Source organism: Somniosus microcephalus, chromosome 11, assembly GCF_052327205.1.
Source record: "Somniosus microcephalus isolate GS21.2 chromosome 11, FLI_Smic_1.0, whole genome shotgun sequence".
Taxonomy (NCBI): domain Eukaryota; kingdom Metazoa; phylum Chordata; class Chondrichthyes; order Squaliformes; family Somniosidae; genus Somniosus; species Somniosus microcephalus.
The window spans coordinates 237,818,000-237,840,424 of record NC_140997.1 but is presented as its reverse complement, the minus strand read 5'-3'; positions in this window follow the sequence as shown (position 1 = coordinate 237,840,424).

The following is a 22,425-nucleotide window of genomic DNA, read 5'->3' as shown; positions in this document are numbered from 1 at the left end:
CGAGCCTGTTACACAGGAACAGGAGGAGGCCATTCAGCCCCTCGAGCCTGTTACACAGGAACAGGAGGAGGCCATTCGGCCCCTCGAGCCTGTTACACAGGAACAGGAGGAGGTCATTCGGCCCCTCGAGCCTGTTACACAGGAACAGGAGGATTCCATTCAGCCCCTTGAGCCTGTTACACAGGAACAGGAGGAGGCCATTCAGCTCCTCCAGCCTGCTCTGCCATTCAATATGATCATGGCTGATCCTCTATCGCAATACCATATTCCCGCTCTCCCCATACCCCTTGATGCCTTTTGTGTCTAGAAATCTATCTATCTCCTTCTTAAATATATTCAGTGACTTGGCCTCTACAACCTTCTGTGGTAGAGAATTCCACAGGTTCACCACCCTCTGAGTGAAGAAATTTCTCCTCATCTCAGTCCTAAATGTCCTACCCCGTATCCTGAGACTGTGACCACTCGTTCTAGACCCCCCAGCCAGGGGAAACATCCTCCCTGTATCCAGTCGGTCTAGCCCTGTCAGAATTTTATACGTTTCAATGCGATCCCCTCTCATTCTTCTAAACTCTAGTGAATACAGGCCTAGTTGACCCAATCTCTCCTCGTACGACAGTCCTGCCATCCCAGGAATCAGTCTGGTGAACCTTCGCTGCACTCCCTCTATGGCAAGTGTACCCTTTCTTAGGTAAGGAGACCAAAACTGCACACAGTACTTCAGGTGTGGTCTCACCAAGGCCCTGTATAACGGTAGCAAGACATCCTTGCTCCTGTACTCAAATCCTCTTGCAATGAAGGCCAACATACCATTTGCCTTCCTAACTGCTTGCTGCACCTGCATGTTTGCTTTCAGTGACTGGTGTACAAGGACACCCAGTTCCCTTTGTACATCAACATTTCCCAATCTATCACCATTTAAATAATACTCTGCCTTTCTGTTTTTCTTACCGAAGTGGATAACTTCACATTTATCTACATTATACTGCATCTGCCATGTATTTGCCCACTCACTCAACTTGTCTAAATCGTCTCGAAGCCACTTTGCATCCTCCTCACAACTCACAATCCCACCTAGTTTTGTGTTGTCAGCAAACTTGTAAATATTACATTTGGTTCCCTCATCCAAATCATTGATATATATTGTGAATAGCTGGGGCCCAAGCACTGATCCCTGCAGTACCCCACTAGTCACCGCCTGCCACCCCGAAAAAGACCCATTTATTCCTACTCTCTGTTTCCTGTCTGTTAGCCAATTTTCAATCAATGCCAGTATATTACACCCAATCCCATGTGCTTTAATTTGCACACTAACCTCTTATGTGGGACTTTATCAAAGGCCTTCTGAAAATCCAAATACACCACATCCACTGGTTCTCCCTTATCTATTCTACCAGTTACATCCTCAAAAAACTCCAGTGGGTTTGTCAAACACGATTTCCCTTTCCTGAATCCATGTTGACTTTGTCTAGTCACATTGATATTTTCTAAGTGTCCTGTTATCACATCCTTTATAATAGACTCTATCATTTTCTGGGCAGAGGAAACGCTTCAAGGACACCCTCAAAGCCTCCTTGAAAAAGTGTAACATCCCCACCGCCACCTGGGAATCCCTGGCCCAAGACCACACAAAGTGGAGGAGAAGCATCCAGGAAGGCGCCGAACACCTCGAGTCTCTTCGCCGGGAGCAAGCGGAAGCGAAGCGCAGGCAGCGCAAGGAGCACACGTCAACCCAAGCACCCCACCCACCCGTCCCTTCAACCACCATCTGTCCCACCTGTGACAGAGACTGTAGGTCCCACATTGGACTCATCAGTCACCTGCAAACTCATTTTTAATGTGGAAGCAAGTCATCCTCAGTTCCGAGGGACTGCCTAAGAGAAGAGAGAGCTTTAATTTTGCACACTATCCTCTTATGTGGGACTTTATCAAAGGCCTTCTGAAAATCTAAATACACCACATCCACTGGTTCTCCCTTATCTATTCTACCAGTTACATCCTCAAAAAACTCCAGTAGGTTTGTCGAACACGATTTCCCTTTCATAGATCCATGTTGACTTTGTTTAATCCCATTGATATTTTCTAAGTCTCCTGTTATCACACACTTTATAATAGACTAGCATTTTCCCTACTACTGATGTTAGGCTAACCAGTCTGTAGTTCCCTGTTTTCTCTCTCCCTCCTTTTTTAAATAGTGGGGTTACATTTGCCACCCTCCAATCTGCAGGAACTGTTCCATAATCTATAGAATTTTGGAAGATGACAACCAATGCATCCACTATTTCCATGGCTACCTCTTTTAGTACTCTGGGATGCAGATTATCAGGCCCTGGGGATTTATCAGCTTTCAGTCCTATTAATTTCTCCAGCACTTTTTTTACTAATACTAATCTCCTTTAATTCCTCCTTCTCACTAGACCCTTGGTTCCCTAGCATTTCTGGGAAGTTATTTGTGTCCTCTTCCGTGAAGACCGAACCAAAGTATTTGTTTAATTGCTCTGCCATTTCCTTGTTCCCCATTATAAATTCTCCCATTTCTGACTGTAAGGAACCTACATTTGTCTTCACTAATCTTTTTCTTTTTACATACTTGTAGAAGCTTTTACAATCCGCTTTTATGTTCTTTGCAAGTTTACTCTCATACTCTATTTTTCCCCATCTAATCAATCTCTTGGTCCTTTTTTGCTGAACTCTAAACTGCTCCCAATCCTCAGGCTTGCTACTTTTTCTGACAACTTTATATAACTCCTCTTTGGATCTAATACTATCCTTAATTTCTTTTGTTAGCCATGGTTGGGCCACTTTTCCTTCTGTGTTTTTGCGCCAGAAAGGGATGTATAACTGTTGCAATTCATGCATTCGTTCATTAAATGTTAGCCATTGCCTATTCACCATCACCCCTTTTAATGGAGCGCCCCAATCTATCATAGCCAACTCACTCCTCATAACTTCGTAGATTCCTTTGTTTAGATTTAGGACCTTAGTTTCCGATTGGCCTACTTCACTTTCCATCTTAATGAAGAATTCTATCATGTTATGGTCACTCTTTCCTAAAGGACCCCGCACAACAAGATTATTAATTAACCCCTTCTCATTGCACAATACCCAATCTAGGATCGCCTGTTCCCTAGTTGGCTCCTCAACGTACTGGTCTAAAAAACCATCTCGTACACACTCCAGGAATTCATCCTCCACAGTATTATTGCTAATTTGGTTTGGCCAGTCTATATGTAGATTAAAATCACCCGTGGTTATTGTAGTACGCTTGTTACATGCATCTCTAAATCAGCCCCTCGAGCCTGTTATACAGGAACAGGAGGAGGACATTACATAGAAATATAGAAGATAGGAGCAGGAGTAGGCCATTCGGCCCCTCGAGCCTGCTCCGCCATTCAATGCGATCATGGCTAATCATCCAAGTTCAGTACCCGGTACCTGCTTTCTCCCCATACCCCTTGATCCCTTTAGCCTTAAGAAATATATTCAGCTCCTTCTTGAATATATTTAATGAATTGGCCTCTACTGCCTTCTGTGGTAGAGAATTCCACAGGTTCACCACTCTCTGGGTGAAGAAATTCCTCCTAATTTCTGTCCTAAAAGACCTACCCCTTATCCTTAGACTGTGACCCCTAGTTCTGGATTCCCCGACCATCGGGAACATCGTCCCTGCATCTAGTCTGTCCAGTCCTGTCAGAATTTTATAAGTTTCAATGAGATCCCCCCTCATTCTTCTAAACTCCAGCGAGTACAAGCCCAATCGACCCAATCTCTCCTCATACGTCATTCCTGCCATCCCAGGTATCAGTCTGGTGAATCTTCGCTGAACTCCTTCCATGGCAAGAATATCCTTCCTCAGACAAGGCGACCAAAACTGCACACAATACTCAAGATGTGGTCTCACCAAGGCCCTGTACAACTGCAGCAAGACATCCTTGTTCCTGTACTCAAACCCTCTCGCTACGAAGGCCAACATACCATTTGCCTTCTTAACCACCTGCTGCACCTACATGCTTACCTTCAGCGACTGGTGCACAAGGACACCCAGGTCTCGTTGCACTTCCCATTCTCCCAATCTATTGCCATTCAGATAATAATCTGCCTTCCTGTTTTTGCCACCAAAGTGGATAACCTCACATTTATCCATGTTATATTGCATCTGCCATGCTTCTGCCCAATCACCCAACCTGTCCAAATCATCCTGTAGTTTTTTGGCATCCTCCTCACAGCACACACGTCCACCCAGCTTTGTGTCATCTGCAAATTTGGAGATATTACATCTAGTTCCCTTGTCTAGATCATTAATATATATTGTGAATAGCTGGGGTCCAAGGACCGATCCCTGCGGTACCCCACTAGTCACTGCCTGCCACTCGGAAAAAGACCCGTTTATTCCAACTCTTTGCTTTCTATCTGCCAACCAGTTCTCTATCCAAGTCAATACCTTGCCCCCAGTCCCATGTGCCTTAACTTTACACGCTAATCTCTTATGTGGGACCTTATCGAAAGCCTTCTGAAAGTCCAAATACACCACATCCACTGGTTCCCCCTTATCTATTTTACTAGTTACATCCTCAAAAAATTCCAGTAGTCAAGCACGATTTACCTTTTGTAAATCCATGTTGACTTTGTCCGATCCTGTCACTGTTTTCCAAGTGATCTGCTATTACATCTTTTATAATACATTCAGCCCCTTGAGCCTGTCACACAGGAATAGGAGGAGGCCCATTCAACCCCTCGAGGATGTTATACAGGAACAGGATGAGGCCATTCAGCCCCTCGAGCTTGTAACACAGGAACAGGAGGAGGCTGTTCAACCCCTCGAGCCTGTTACACAGGAACAGGAGGAGGCCATTCAGCCCCTCGAGATTGTTACATTAGGAACTGGAGGAGGCCATCCAGCCCCCCGAGCCTGTTACACAGGAAGATGATGAGGCCATTCAACCGCTCGAGCCTGTTACGCAGGAACAGGAGGCCATTCAGCCCCTCGAGCCTGTTTACAGGAAAAGGAGGATGCCATTCAGCCCCACAAGCCTGTTATACAGGAACAGGAGGCCATTCAGCCTCTCGAGCCTGTTACACAGGAACAGGAGGAGGCCATTCAGCCTCCTCGAGCATGTTACACAGGAACAGGAGGAGGCTATGCAGCCCCTCGAGCTTGTTACACAGGAACAGGAGGAGGCCATTCAGCCCTCTCGAGCCTGTTACACAGGAACAGGAGGAGGCCATTCAGCCCCTCGAGCCTGTTACACAGGAACAGGAGGAGGCCATTCAGCCCCTCGAGCCTGTTACACAGGAACAGGAGGAGGCCATTCAGCCCCTCGAGCCTGTTACACAGGAACAGGAGGAGGCCATTCGGCCCCTCGAGCCTGTTACACAGGAACAGGAGGAGGTCATTCGGCCCCTCGAGCCTGTTACACAGGAACAGGAGGATTCCATTCAGCCCCTTGAGCCTGTTACACAGGAACAGGAGGAGGCCATTCAGCCCCTGGAGCCTGTTACACAGGAACAGGAGGAGGCCATTCAGCCCCTCGAGCCTGTTACACAGGAACAGGAGGAGGCCATTCGGCCCCTCGAGCCTGTTACACAGGAACAGGAGGAGGTCATTCAGCCCCTCGAGCCTGTTACACAGGAACAGGAGGAGGTCATTCAGCCCCTCGAGCCTGTTACACAGGAACAGGAGGAGGTCATTCAGCCCCTCGAGCCTGTTACACAGGAACAGGAGGAGGCCATTCAGCCCCTCGAGCCTGTTACACAGGAACAGGAGGAGGCCATTCGGCCCCTCGAGCCTGTTACACAGGAACAGGAGGAGGTCATTCAGCCCCTCGAGCCTGTTACACAGGAACAGGAGGAGGCCATTCAGCCCCTCGAGCCTGTTACACAGGAACAGGAGGAGGCCATTCGGCCCCTCGAGCCTGTTACACAGGAACAGGAGGAGGTCATTCAGCCCCTCGAGCCTGTTACACAGGAACAGGAGGAGGCCATTCAGCCCCTCGAGCCTGTTACACAGGAACAGGAGGAGGCCATTCGGCCCCTCGAGCCTGTTACACAGGAACAGGAGGAGGCCATTCGGCCCCTCGAGCCTGTTACACAGGAACAGGAGGATTCCATTCAGCCCCTTGAGCCTGTTACACAGGAACAGGAGGAGGCCATTCAGCTCCTCCAGCCTGCTCTGCCATTCAATATGATCATGGCTGATCCTCTATCGCAATACCATATTCCCGCTCTCCCCATACCCCTTGATGCCTTTTGTGTCTAGAAATCTATCTATCTCCTTCTTAAATATATTCAGTGACTTGGCCTCTACAACCTTCTGTGGTAGAGAATTCCACAGGTTCACCACCCTCTGAGTGAAGAAATTTCTCCTCATCTCAGTCCTAAATGTCCTACCCCGTATCCTGAGACTGTGACCACTCGTTCTAGACCCCCCAGCCAGGGGAAACATCCTCCCTGTATCCAGTCGGTCTAGCCCTGTCAGAATTTTATACGTTTCAATGCGATCCCCTCTCATTCTTCTAAACTCTAGTGAATACAGGCCTAGTTGACCCAATCTCTCCTCGTACGACAGTCCTGCCATCCCAGGAATCAGTCTGGTGAACCTTCGCTGCACTCCCTCTATGGCAAGTGTACCCTTTCTTAGGTAAGGAGACCAAAACCGCACACAGTACTTCAGGTGTGGTCTCACCAAGGCCCTGTATAACGGTAGCAAGACATCCTTGCTCCTGTACTCAAATCCTCTTGCAATGAAGGCCAACATACCATTTGCCTTCCTAACTGCTTGCTGCACCTGCATGTTTGCTTTCAGTGACTGGTGTACAAGGACACCCAGTTCCCTTTGTACATCAACATTTCCCAATCTATCACCATTTAAATAATACTCTGCCTTTCTGTTTTTCTTACCGAAGTGGATAACTTCACATTTATCTACATTATACTGCATCTGCCATGTATTTGCCCACTCACTCAACTTGTCTAAATCGTCTCGAAGCCACTTTGCATCCTCCTCACAACTCACAATCCCACCTAGTTTTGTGTTGTCAGCAAACTTGTAAATATTACATTTGGTTCCCTCATCCAAATCATTGATATATATTGTGAATAGCTGGGGCCCAAGCACTGATCCCTGCAGTACCCCACTAGTCACCGCCTGCCACCCCGAAAAAGACCCATTTATTCCTACTCTCTGTTTCCTGTCTGTTAGCCAATTTTCAATCAATGCCAGTATATTACACCCAATCCCATGTGCTTTAATTTGCACACTAACCTCTTATGTGGGACTTTATCAAAGGCCTTCTGAAAATCCAAATACACCACATCCACTGGTTCTCCCTTATCTATTCTACCAGTTACATCCTCAAAAAACTCCAGTAGGTTTGTCAAACACGATTTCCCTTTCCTGAATCCATGTTGACTTTGTCTAGTCACATTGATATTTTCTAAGTGTCCTGTTATCACATCCTTTATAATAGACTCTATCATTTTCTGGGCAGAGGAAACGCTTCAAGGACACCCTCAAAGCCTCCTTGAAAAAGTGTAACATCCCCACCGCCACCTGGGAATCCCTGGCCCAAGACCACACAAAGTGGAGGAGAAGCATCCAGGAAGGCGCCGAACACCTCGAGTCTCTTCGCCGGGAGCAAGCGGAAGCGAAGCGCAGGCAGCGCAAGGAGCACACGTCAACCCAAGCACCCCACCCACCCGTCCCTTCAACCACCGTCTGTCCCACCTGTGACAGAGACTGTAGGTCCCACATTGGACTCATCAGTCACCTGCAAACTCATTTTTAATGTGGAAGCAAGTCATCCTCAGTTCCGAGGGACTGCCTAAGAGAAGAGAGAGCTTTAATTTTGCACACTATCCTCTTATGTGGGACTTTATCAAAGGCCTTCTGAAAATCTAAATACACCACATCCACTGGTTCTCCCTTATCTATTCTACCAGTTACATCCTCAAAAAACTCCAGTAGGTTTGTCGAACACGATTTCCCTTTCATAGATCCATGTTGACTTTGTTTAATCCCATTGATATTTTCTAAGTCTCCTGTTATCACACACTTTATAATAGACTAGCATTTTCCCTACTACTGATGTTAGGCTAACCAGTCTGTAGTTCCCTGTTTTCTCTCTCCCTCCTTTTTTAAATAGTGGGGTTACATTTGCCACCCTCCAATCTGCAGGAACTGTTCCATAATCTATAGAATTTTGGAAGATGACAACCAATGCATCCACTATTTCCATGGCTACCTCTTTTAGTACTCTGGGATGCAGATTATCAGGCCCTGGGGATTTATCAGCTTTCAGTCCTATTAATTTCTCCAGCACTTTTTTTACTAATACTAATCTCCTTTAATTCCTCCTTCTCACTAGACCCTTGGTTCCCTAGCATTTCTGGGAAGTTATTTGTGTCCTCTTCCGTGAAGACCGAACCAAAGTATTTGTTTAATTGCTCTGCCATTTCCTTGTTCCCCATTATAAATTCTCCCATTTCTGACTGTAAGGAACCTACATTTGTCTTCACTAATCTTTTTCTTTTTACATACTTGTAGAAGCTTTTACAATCCGCTTTTATGTTCTTTGCAAGTTTACTCTCATACTCTATTTTTCCCCATCTAATCAATCTCTTGGTCCTTTTTTGCTGAACTCTAAACTGCTCCCAATCCTCAGGCTTGCTACTTTTTCTGACAACTTTATATAACTCCTCTTTGGATCTAATACTATCCTTAATTTCTTTTGTTAGCCATGGTTGGGCCACTTTTCCTTCTGTGTTTTTGCGCCAGAAAGGGATGTATAACTGTTGCAATTCATGCATTCGTTCATTAAATGTTAGCCATTGCCTATTCACCATCACCCCTTTTAATGGAGCGCCCCAATCTATCATAGCCAACTCACTCCTCATAACTTCGTAGATTCCTTTGTTTAGATTTAGGACCTTAGTTTCCGATTGGCCTACTTCACTTTCCATCTTAATGAAGAATTCTATCATGTTATGGTCACTCTTTCCTAAAGGACCCCGCACAACAAGATTATTAATTAACCCCTTCTCATTGCACAATACCCAATCTAGGATAGCCTGTTCCCTAGTTGGCTCCTCAACGTACTGGTCTAAAAAACCATCTCGTACACACTCCAGGAATTCATCCTCCACAGTATTATTGCTAATTTGGTTTGGCCAGTCTATATGTAGATTAAAATCACCCGTGGTTATTGTAGTACGCTTGTTACATGCATCTCTAAATCAGCCCCTCGAGCCTGTTATACAGGAACAGGAGGAGGACATTACATAGAAATATAGAAGATAGGAGCAGGAGTAGGCCATTCGGCCCCTCGAGCCTGCTCCGCCATTCAATGCGATCATGGCTAATCATCCAAGTTCAGTACCCGGTACCTGCTTTCTCCCCATACCCCTTGATCCCTTTAGCCTTAAGAAATATATTCAGCTCCTTCTTGAATATATTTAATGAATTGGCCTCTACTGCCTTCTGTGGTAGAGAATTCCACAGGTTCACCACTCTCTGGGTGAAGAAATTCCTCCTAATTTCTGTCCTAAAAGACCTACCCCTTATCCTTAGACTGTGACCCCTAGTTCTGGATTCCCCGACCATCGGGAACATCGTCCCTGCATCTAGTCTGTCCAGTCCTGTCAGAATTTTATAAGTTTCAATGAGATCCCCCCTCATTCTTCTAAACTCCAGCGAGTACAAGCCCAATCGACCCAATCTCTCCTCATACGTCATTCCTGCCATCCCAGGTATCAGTCTGGTGAATCTTCGCTGAACTCCTTCCATGGCAAGAATATCCTTCCTCAGACAAGGCGACCAAAACTGCACACAATACTCAAGATGTGGTCTCACCAAGGCCCTGTACAACTGCAGCAAGACATCCTTGTTCCTGTACTCAAACCCTCTCGCTACGAAGGCCAACATACCATTTGCCTTCTTAACCACCTGCTGCACCTACATGCTTACCTTCAGCGACTGGTGCACAAGGACACCCAGGTCTCGTTGCACTTCCCATTCTCCCAATCTATTGCCATTCAGATAATAATCTGCCTTCCTGTTTTTGCCACCAAAGTGGATAACCTCACATTTATCCATGTTATATTGCATCTGCCATGCTTCTGCCCAATCACCCAACCTGTCCAAATCATCCTGTAGTTTTTTGGCATCCTCCTCACAGCACACACGTCCACCCAGCTTTGTGTCATCTGCAAATTTGGAGATATTACATCTAGTTCCCTTGTCTAGATCATTAATATATATTGTGAATAGCTGGGGTCCAAGGACCGATCCCTGCGGTACCCCACTAGTCACTGCCTGCCACTCGGAAAAAGACCCGTTTATTCCAACTCTTTGCTTTCTATCTGCCAACCAGTTCTCTATCCAAGTCAATACCTTGCCCCCAGTCCCATGTGCCTTAACTTTACACGCTAATCTCTTATGTGGGACCTTATCGAAAGCCTTCTGAAAGTCCAAATACACCACATCCACTGGTTCCCCCTTATCTATTTTACTAGTTACATCCTCAAAAAATTCCAGTAGTCAAGCACGATTTACCTTTTGTAAATCCATGTTGACTTTGTCCGATCCTGTCACTGTTTTCCAAGTGATCTGCTATTACATCTTTTATAATACATTCAGCCCCTTGAGCCTGTCACACAGGAATAGGAGGAGGCCCATTCAACCCCTCGAGGATGTTATACAGGAACAGGATGAGGCCATTCAGCCCCTCGAGCTTGTAACACAGGAACAGGAGGAGGCTGTTCAACCCCTCGAGCCTGTTACACAGGAACAGGAGGAGGCCATTCAGCCCCTCGAGATTGTTACATTAGGAACTGGAGGAGGCCATCCAGCCCCCCGAGCCTGTTACACAGGAAGATGATGAGGCCATTCAACCGCTCGAGCCTGTTACGCAGGAACAGGAGGCCATTCAGCCCCTCGAGCCTGTTTACAGGAAAAGGAGGATGCCATTCAGCCCCACAAGCCTGTTATACAGGAACAGGAGGCCATTCAGCCTCTCGAGCCTGTTACACAGGAACAGGAGGAGGCCATTCAGCCTCCTCGAGCATGTTACACAGGAACAGGAGGAGGCTATGCAGCCCCTCGAGCTTGTTACACAGGAACAGGAGGAGGCCATTCAGCCCTCTCGAGCCTGTTACACAGGAACAGGAGGAGGCCATTCAGCCCCTCGAGCCTGTTACACAGGAACAGGAGGAGGCCATTCAGCCCCTCGAGCCTGTTACACAGGAACAGGAGGAGGCCATTCAGCCCCTCGAGCCTGTTACACAGGAACAGGAGGAGGCCATTCGGCCCCTCGAGCCTGTTACACAGGAACAGGAGGAGGTCATTCGGCCCCTCAAGCCTGTTACACAGGAACAGGAGGATTCCATTCAGCCCCTTGAGCCTGTTACACAGGAACAGGAGGAGGCCATTCAGCCCCTGGAGCCTGTTACACAGGAACAGGAGGAGGCCATTCAGCCCCTCGAGCCTGTTACACAGGAACAGGAGGAGGCCATTCGGCCCCTCGAGCCTGTTACACAGGAACAGGAGGAGGTCATTCAGCCCCTCGAGCCTGTTACACAGGAACAGGAGGAGGTCATTCAGCCCCTCGAGCCTGTTACACAGGAACAGGAGGAGGTCATTCAGCCCCTCGAGCCTGTTACACAGGAACAGGAGGAGGTCATTCAGCCCCTCGAGCCTGTTACACAGGAACAGGAGGAGGCCATTCAGCCCCTCGAGCCTGTTACACAGGAACAGGAGGAGGCCATTCGGCCCCTCGAGCCTGTTACACAGGAACAGGAGGAGGTCATTCAGCCCCTCGAGCCTGTTACACAGGAACAGGAGGAGGCCATTCAGCCCCTCGAGCCTGTTACACAGGAACAGGAGGAGGCCATTCGGCCCCTCGAGCCTGTTACACAGGAACAGGAGGAGGTCATTCAGCCCCTCGAGCCTGTTACACAGGAACAGGAGGAGGCCATTCAGCCCCTCGAGCCTGTTACACAGGAACAGGAGGAGGCCATTCGGCCCCTCGAGCCTGTTACACAGGAACAGGAGGAGGCCATTCGGCCCCTCGAGCCTGTTACACAGGAACAGGAGGATTCCATTCAGCCCCTCGAGCCTGTTACACAAGAACAGGAGGAGCCGATTCAACCTCTCGAACCTGTTACATTAGGAGCAGGAGGAGGCCATTCAGCCTATCGAGCCTGATACACAGGAACAGGAAGAGGCCATCCAGCCCGTCGAGCTAGTTACACAATAACAGGAGGAGGCCATTCAGCCCCTCGAGCCTGTTACACAGGAACAGGAGGAGGCCATTCAGCCACTCGAGCCTGTTACATTAGGAACAGGAAGAGGCCATTCAGCCACTCGAGCCTGGTACACAGGAGCAGGAGGAGGCTATTCAGCCCCTCGAGCTTGTTACACACGAACAGGAGGAGGCCAATCAGCTCCCTCAAGCCTGTTACACAGGAACAGGAGGAGGCCATTCAGCCCCTCAAGCCTATTACACAGCAACAGGAGGAGGCCGTTCAGCCCCCTCGAGCATGGTACACAGGAACAGGAGGAGGCCATTCAGCCTCTCGAGTGTGTTACACAGGAACAGGAGGAGGCCATTCAGCACTCGAGCCTGTTACACAGGAACAGGAGGAGGCCATTCAGCCCCTCGAGCCTGTTACACAAGAACAGGGGGAGGCCATTCAGTCCCTCGAGCCTGTTACACAGGAACAGGAGGAGGTCATTCAGCCCCCTCGAGCCTGTTACACAGGAAAAGGATCAGGCCATTCAGCCCATCGAGCCTGTTACACAGGAACAGGAGGAGACCATTCAGCCCCTCAAACCTGTTACATTAGGAACAGGAAGAGGCCATTCAGCCCCTTGAGCCTGTTACATTAGGAATAGGAGGAGCCCATTCAGCCCCTCAAACCTGTTACATTGGAACAGGAGGAGGCCATTCAGCCCATCGAGCCTGTTACACAGGAACAGGAGGAGGCCATTCAGCCCCTCGAGCCTGTTACATTTGGAATAGAAACATAGAAGATAGGAGCAGGAGTAGGCCATTCGGCCCCTCAAGCCTGTTCCGCCATTTAATGAGATCATGGCTGATCATCCAAATTCAGTACCCTGTCCCTGCTTTCTCCCCATATCCCTTGATCCTTTTAGCCTTAAGAAATATATCTAACTCCTTCTTGAATATATTTAATAAGTTGGCCTCAACTGCCTTCTGTGGTAGAGAATTACACAGGTTCACCACTCTCTGGGTGAAGAAATTCCTCCTCATCTCAGTCCTAAATGGCTTACCCCTTATCCTTAGACTGTGACCCCTGGTTCTGGACTCCCCCGCCATCGGGAACATCCTTCCTGCATCTAGTCTGTCTAGTCCTGTTAGAATTTTATACGTTTCAATGAGATCCCTTCTCATTCTTCTAAACTCTAGCGAATATAAGCCTAATCGACTCAATCTCTCCTCATACGCCATTCCTGCCATACCAGGTATCAGTCTGGTGAATCTTCGTTGCACTCCCTCCATGGCAAGAACATCCTTCCTCAGATAAGGCGACCAAATCTGCACACAATACTCAAGGTGATGTCTCACCAAGGCCCTGTACAACTGCAGCAAGACATCCTTCCTCCTGTACTCGAATCCTCTCACTATGAAGGCTATCATACCATTTGCCTTCTTAACCACCTGCTGCACCTGCATGCTTACCTTACCGTTTATTCCAACTCTTTGCTTCCTGTCTGCCAACCAGTTCTTTATCCAAGTCAGTACTTTACCCCCAATCCCATGTGCCTTAACTTTGCATGCCAATCTCTTATGCGGGACCTTATCGAAAGCCTTCTGGAAGTCCAAATACACCACACCTACTGGTTCTCCCTTATCTATTCTACCAGTTACATCCTCAAAAAATTCCAGATTAGTCAAGCATGATTTACCTTTTGTAAATCCTTGTTGACTTTGTCCGATCCTGTCACTGTTTTCCAAGTGCTCTGCTATTACATCTTTTATAATGGACTCTAGCATTTTCCCCACTACCGATGTCAGGCTTACTGGTCTATAATTCCCCATTTTCTCTCTACCACCTTTTTTAAATAGTGGGGTTACATTGGCTACCCTCCAATCCATGGGAACTGTTCCAGAGTCTATAGAATTTTGGAAGATGACCAGCAATGCATCTACTATTTCTAGGGCCACTTCCTTAAGTACCCTAGGATGTAGATTATCAGGCCCTGGGGATTTATTGGCCTTCAATCCCGTCAATTTCCCTAACACCATTTCCCTACAAATACTGATTTCATTTAATTCCTCCCTCAATAGGAGGAGGCCATTCAGCCCCTCGAGCCTGTTACACACGAACAGGAGGAGGCCAATCAGCTCCCTCAAGCCTGTTACACAGGAACAGGAGGCCATTCAGCCTCTGGAGCCCATTACACAGGAACAGGAGGAGGCCATTCAGCCCCTCGAGCCTGTTACACAGGAACAGGAGGCCATTCAGCCTCTCGAGCCCGTTACACAGGAACAGGAGGTGGCCATTCAGCCCCTCGAGCCTGTTACACAGGAACAGGAGGAGGCCATACAGCCCCCTCGAGCATGTTACACAGGAACAGGAGGAGGCCATGCAGCCCCTCGAGCCTGTTACACAGGAACAGGAGGAGGCCATTCAGCCCCTCAAGCCTATTACACAGCAACAGGAGTAGGCCGTTCAGCCCCCTCGAGCATGGTACACAGGAACAGGAGGAGGCCATTCAGCCTCTCGAGTGTGTTACACAGGAACAGGAGGAGGCCATTCAGCACTCGAGCCTGTTACACAGGAACAGGAGGAGGCCATTCAGCCCCCTCAAGCCTGTTACACAGGAATAGGAGGAGGCCATTCATCCCCTCTAACCTGTTACACAGGAACAAGAGGCCATTCAGCCCCTCGAGCCAGTTACATTGGGAACAGGAGGAGGCTATTAATGATTTGGAGGAGGGGACCGAGTGCAACATATCAAAATTTGCAGATGATACAAAGATGGGACGGAAAGTAGTGAGTGAGGAGGACATAAAAAACCTGCAAAGTGACATAGACAGGCTAAGTAAGTGGGCAGAGATTTGGCAGATGGAATACAATACTGGAAAGTGTGAGGTTATGCACTTTGGCAGGAAAAATCATAGAGCAAGTTATTATCTTAATGGCAAGAAACTGGAAAGTACTGTAGTACAAAGGGATCTGGGGGTCCTGGTGCACGAAACTCAAAAAGTTAGTATGCAGGTGCAGCAAGTGATTAAGAAGGCCAATGGAATGTTGGCTTTTATTGCTAGGGGGATGGAATATAAAAACAGGGAGGTATTGCTGCAGTTGTACAAGGTATTGGTGAGACCGCACCTGGAATACTGCATACAGTTTTGGTGTCCATACTTAAGAAAAGACATACTTGCTCTTGAGTCAGTACAAAGAAGGTTCACTCGGTTAATCCCGGGGATGAGGGGGTGGTCATATGAGGAGAGGTTGAGTAGATTGGGACTCTACTCATTGGAGTTCAGAAGAATGAGAGGCGATCTTATTGAAACATATAAGATTGTGAAGGGGCTTGATCGGGTGGATGCGGTGAGGATGTTCCCAATGATGGGTGAAACTAGAACTAGGGGGCATAATCTTAAAATAAGGGGCTGCTCATTCAAAACTGAGATGAGGAGAAACTTCTTCACTCAGAGGGTGGTAGGTTTGTGGAATTTGCTGCCCCAGAAAGCTGTGGAAGCTACATCATTAAATAAATTTAAAACAGAAATAGATAGTTTCCTAGAAGTAAAGGGAATTAAGGGTTACGGGGAGCGGGCAGGAAATTGGACATGAGTCTAGGTTCGGAATGGTCATGGCCCTGTGGGTAGTGGAGTGGGCCCAGGAGCCTTGTTCTGCTCCTACTGTGTTCTAATTCTGTGTTAGATTTCAGGAGATGGTTTTATTCCTGTTCCTGGCTGGGGTGGAGATCGCCTTTACAGAAGGTAAGTACTGTAGAAAATATAGGGACAGAGTGATCTCCTGGAAGAATTTCGATCGCCTAGATGGGTCGGAGAGGAATTTCCCAGATTTTTTTCTCCCAAATTGGCCATTGGGTCTTTATCTGGTTTTTCGCCTCTCCTGGGAGATCACATGGGTTCGGGTGGGTGCAGAGTGATAGAAGATTTGAGGTTAGGGTCAGATCAGCCATGATCTTATTGAATGGTGGAGCAGGCTCGAGGGGCCGATTGGCCTACTCCTGCTCCTATTTCTTATGTTCTTATGTTCTATTCAGCCCCTCGAGCATGTTACACAGGAACAGGGGGAGGCCATTCAGCCCCACGAACCTCTTACACAGGAACAGGAGGAGGCCATTTAGCTCCTCAAGCCTGTTACACAGGAACAGGAGGAGGCCATTCAGCCCCTCAACCTGTTACATTGGGAACTGGAGGAGGCCATTCAGCCCCGCGAGCCTGTTACACAGGAACAGGAGGAGGCTATTCAGTCCCTCAAGCCTGTTACACCTGGAACAGGAAGAGGCCATTCAGCCCCTCAACCTGTTACATTGGGAACTGGAAGAGGCCATTCAGCCCCTTGAGCCTGTTACATTAGGAATAGGAGGAGCCCATTCAGCCCCTCAAACCTGTTACATTGGAACAGGAGGAGGCCATTCAGCCCATCGAGCCTGTTACACAGGAACAGGAGGAGGCTATTCAGCCCCTCGAGCCTGTTACATTTGGAATAGAAACATAGAAGATAGAAGCAGGAGTCGGCCATTCGGCCCCTCAAGCCTGTTCCGCCATTTAATGAGATCATGGCTGATCATCCAAATTCAGTACCCTGTCCCTGCTTTCTCCCCATATCCCTTGATCCTTTTAGCCTTAAGAAATATATCTAACTCCTTCTTGAATATATTTAATAAGTTGGCCTCAACTGCCTTCTGTGGTAGAGAATTCCACAGGTTCACCACTCTCTGGGTGAAGAAATTCCTCCTCATCTCAGTCCTAAATGGCTTACCCCTTATCCTTAGACTGTGACCCCTGGTTCTGGACTCCCCCGCCATCGGGAACATCCTTCCTGCATCTAGTCTGTCTAGTCCTGTTAGAATTTTATACGTTTCAATGAGATCCCTTCTCATTCTTCTAAACTCTAGCGAATATAAGCCTAATCGACTCAATCTCTCCTCATACGCCATTCCTGCCATACCAGGTATCAGTCTGGTGAATCTTCGTTGCACTCCCTCCATGGCAAGAACATCCTTCCTCAGATAAGGCGACCAAATCTGCACACAATACTCAAGGTGATGTCTCACCAAGGCCCTGTACAACTGCAGCAAGACATCCTTGCTCCTGTACTCGAATCCTCTCGCTATGAAGGCTATCATACCATTTGCCTTCTTAACCGCCTGCTGCACCTGCATGCTTACCTTACCGTTTATTCCAACTCTTTGCTTCCTGTCTGCCAACCAGTTCTTTATCCAAGTCAGTACTTTACCCCCAATCCCATGTGCCTTAACTTTGCATGCCAATCTCTTATGCGGGACCTTATCGAAAGCCTTCTGGAAGTCCAAATACACCACATCTACTGGTTCTCCCTTATCTATTCTACCAGTTACATCCTCAAAAAATTCCAGTAGATTAGTCAAGCATGATTTACCTTTTGTAAATCCTTGTTGACTTTGTCCAATCCTGTCACTGTTTTCCAAGTGCTCTGCTATTACATCTTTTATAATAGACTCTAGCATTTTCCCCACTACCGATGTCAGGCTTACTGGTCTATAATTCCCCATTTTCTCTCTACCACCTTTTTTAAATAGTGGGGTTACATTGGCTACCCTCCAATCCGTGGGAACTGTTCCAGAGTCTATAGAATTTTGGGAAATGACCAGCAATGCATCTACTATTTCTAGGGCCACTTCCTTAAGTACCCTAGGATGTAGATTATCAGACCCTGGGGATTTATTGGCCTTCAATCCCGTCAATTTCCCTAACACCATTTCCCTACAAATACTGATTTCATTTAATTCCTCCCTCAGTAGGAGGAGGCCATTCAGCCCCTCGAGCCTGTTACACAGGAACAGGAGGAGGCCATTCAGCCCCTCGAGCCTGTTACACAGGAACAGGAGGAGGCCATTCAGCCCCTGGAGCCTGTTTCACAGGAATAGGAGGAGGCCATTCAGCCCCTCGAGCCTGTTTCACAGGAACAGGAGGAGGCCATTCTGCCTCTCGAGCCTGTTACACCTGGAACAGGAGGAGGCCAATCAACCCTTCGAGCCTGTTACACTGGAACAGGAGAAGGCCATTCAGCCCCTAGAGCCTGTTACACAGGAACAGGAGGAGGCCATTCAGCCCCTCAAGCCTGTTACATTGGGAAGAGGAGGAGGCCATTCATCCCCTCAAACCTGTTACACAGGAACAGGAGGCCATTCAGCCCCTCGAGCCTGTTACATTGGGAACAGGAGGAGGCTATTCAGCCCCTCGAGCATGTTACACAGGAACAGGGGAGGCCATTCAGCCCCACGAACCTCTTACACAGGAACAGGAGGAGGCCATTTAGCTCCTCAAGCCTGTTACACATGAACAGGAGGAGGCCATTCAGCCCCTCAACCTGTTAAATTGGGAACTGGAGGAGGCCATTCAGCCCCGCGAGCCTGTTACACAGGAACAGGAGGAGGCCATTCAGTCCTTCGAGCCTGTTACACCTGGAACAGGAAGAGGCCATTCAGCCCCTCGAGCCTGTTACACAGGAACAGGAGGAGGCCATTCAGCCCCTCAAGCCTGTTACACAGCTTGTCCCCAGCCTGGGCCACTCCCCCTCTGCACGGAGCATCGCTGAGGGGAAGCAGCCAATTCGCAAAGACTGGTTTCAGCAAAGCGTAATCGAGAAAGAGGGATTGTCACATTTGTGCCGCCGTGGTCAGGAATCTCAATCTCCGGGTGATTGTACTATTTAATCTTCCGTTGTAGGAACGGAGGTTCCGATCAAAAAGACTGAGTTCGACTCAGGCAATTAAAATAATGAACTTCAATGAAACAAAACGAGTTTAAACTGGAAACTGCCAGAACACATCAATAACAGGTCGACTCTCCTCGAGGGCTCCACGAGGACTGATCCTCTGGTCAGAAGACTGACGTCATGACGTTCTTCCCGCCATTGGGGCATCACGTGACTAACGGCATGACGTCATCACGTTGAAACCGCGCTGTAAAGGTAACTAGACATTGTACAGTCAAACAGTGTAATTAAAGGTAAAGGCACAGACAGTAACTACATTGCTGTTAAAGGAATTATGTACAACCGCTCCGAGTCCTTTGGTGGCTCCGCCACATGCGCCCCCCCCCAGAATTGTCTTTAACAGAAAAGGTGAGGCGAGGAGGAGGCCTGACAAGCCTGTCCGATCGACTTCGATACCCTGGTAGAGGAAGTTGACGACCGGTGGTCGAGTTGGCAGTCGGTTGTGGCTGAGCAGGCGCGGCGAGCGCGGTTGGGTTGGCAGGCGGCTTTGGTTGATCTGGTGTGGTGGCTGCGGGCGGTCGGCCACGTTTGGGTGGTTAAGCGACTACGACAGGGTGGTCCAGGTCCAGGTGAGCCGGCTTCAAGCGGTCCACCGAGATGTGATCCGGCTTCCCTCCGACATCGACCGAAAAGGATTTGTCTCCTGGTTCGATGACGCGGAAAGGACCAGTGTAAGGGGGCTTGAGCGGATCCCGGTGAGCGTCGTGGCGGATGAATACATACTCCGCATTCTGCAGTCCCGGTGGCACGTAGGAGTTCTGCAAACCGTGATTGGACGTAGGTATCGGAGCGAAGCATCTGGCCGCTTCCTGGTGGTGAACGAGTTGCTGGGAGGCGGACCATGGCTCTGTGGGAGAAGGGAGGAAATCCCCTGGTACACGGAGCGGCTGGCCATAGACGAGTTCAGCCGAAGACGATTGTAGGTCATCTTTGGGTGCCGTACGAAGACCCAAAAGGACCCATGGGAGTCTGTCCACCCAACCTGCACCTTGAAGACTGGCCCGAAGAGAGGCTTTAAGCGACCTGTGGAATCGCTCGCAAAGGCCGTTTGCCTGTGGATGATAGGCGGTGGTGCGATGAAGTTTGGTGCCGAGCCCCTGAGCCACAGCGTTCCAAAGCTCCGAGGAAAATTGCGGCCCGCGGTCAGAAGAGATGTCCGCTGGTACCCTGAAACGGGTGACCCAATAGGAGATGAAAGCTCTAGCGACGTCTGCCAAAGTGGTGGAAACCAAAGGAATTGCCTCTGGCCACCTAGTGGTGCGGTCCACCATGGTGAGGAGATGAGTATGTCGTCAAGGTAGACGAAGATGAAATGCAGGTCTCGAAGAACGGAGTCCATTAAACGCCTGTGCTGCGTTCTTTAAGCCAAACGGCATCCGCAGGAACTCAAAAAGGCCAAAAGGGGTGATGACTGCGGTTTTCGGGACGTCTTGTGGGTGCACTGGAACTTGGTGATATCCACGGACGAGGTCGACTTTAGAGAAGATAGAATTTCCCGCCAAATGGGCCGAGAAATCCTGGATATGCGGGATCGGGTACCGATCTGGAGTGGTGGTGTTGTTGAGGCGTCGGTAGTCACCGCATGGCCGCCAGCCACCGCCTGGTTTTGGCACAATGTGGAGAGGCGAGGACCAGGGACTCTTGGATCGCCGAATGATCCCGAGCCGCTCCATCGTGTCGAACTCCGCCTTTGCAGCTGCGAGCTTGCCGGGTTCGAGCCTTCTAGCCCGCGCATAAACCGGGGAGGCAGTAGTGGTGATGTGATGTTCAACACCATGTTTCGTCGTCGAAGAGGAGAAGGTGGGCCTTGTCAGCTCCGGAAACTCCCCGAGGAGCCGCATGAAGTCATCTGGAGGAGGGAAAGCACAGGCAATGGAGCGCGCCACAGAGGTACCGTGGTAGCACGGAATCGAGTGGAAGGTGGCCGCGTTGATCAGCCGGCGGTGCCGGACATCGACTAGTAGGCTGTTGGCACACAGAAAATCCGCCCCTAGGATAGCCTGTGAGACCGTGGCCGTGACGAATTCCCAAAAGAAGCGCTGACCGCCGAAACAGACTTCGACCCGCCGCTTTTGGAATGTTCGAATTGCTGCGCCATTAGCCGCTACGAGGGAAAAACCGAGGTTCCCAGTCTGCATGTCGAGCTTCGACGCAGGTAGAATGCTACACTGTGCCCCGGTGTCACAAAGGAAACGGCGGCCCGAGAGGGAATCCGTGATATAGAGGAGTTTCCCCGTAGAAGCGACGGCCATCGCCACCGTGGATCGCCCGTTAGACTTGGTCATCCGTCGCCAGGGATGCCGCCTGCGCTTTCTTCTTATTTTTTGGGGGCAAGAAACTGCAGGGGGAACGGCAGCATCGTGCTTTCGCGCCAAAACGGGTGTGGTAGGAGCACCAGCCCGCTGTAGGAGAAGCCGGAACCGCGTCTGTGGGGGATGGGCGCCTCGTGGCCGCGCAGCACTGTTGGGTAACCGTGAAAATCTTATCGGCTTCGGCCGCCAGCTTGGCGCAGTCTGTAATGTCGGATCGGGCTAGGGCAGCCTGTCATGTTAATTCACCGCTCCATTCCCACTCGGACCTCACCGTCCTTGGCCTCTTGCATTGTTCCACGGAAGCTCAACGTAAACTCGAGGAACAGCACCTCCTCTTCCGATTAGGCACTTTACAGCCTTCCGGACTCAATATCGAGTTCAACAATTTCAGATCATAACCTCGGCCCCTATTACATTTTTACTTATGTTTTATCCACACCTTTGTTTTGGTTTTTCCCTCCCCCCCCCCCTTTCCTTTTTTTTTTTCTCTCTCCCACATGGCAGCTGTATCCCATTCAGCCAGCGAATTTCACACCTAATGTAGAGCTGTCTTTTGTCTCCACTAGTCCTATCACCATCTCGTCTTGTTTTGAATACCTTTTAATGTCTCTTCTCTTTTGTTCTATCCCAGCCTGGCCTCTTAATCTATTTCATTCCCTGTTCCTCTTTAGTCTTGATAAAGGGTTTTGACCCGAAACGTCGACTCTAATTTCTCTCCACGGATGTTGCCTGGCCTGCTGAGTTCTCCAACATTTTCTGTTGTTATTTTAGCCTGTTCCCTGGTTGGTTCCATGGCGTATTGTTCTAGGAAACTGTCCCGAATGCAGTCCATGAACACGTCCTCCAGACTACCTTTGCCAATTTGATTTGTCCAGTTTATATGAAGATTAAAGTCCCCCAAGATTATTGCATTACCTTTGTTGCAAGCTCCTACTATTTCTTGATTAATATTCTGTCCAATGGTACAGCTACTGTTAATGGGCCTATATACTACTCCCACCAGCGATTTCTGCCCCTTGTTATTCCTTATCTCCACCCATACCGATTCTACTTCCTGATCTTCCGAGCCAAGATCCTTTCTCTCTACTGTCCTTATGTCATCCTTTATAGTCAGGGCTACTCTCCCTCCTTTTCC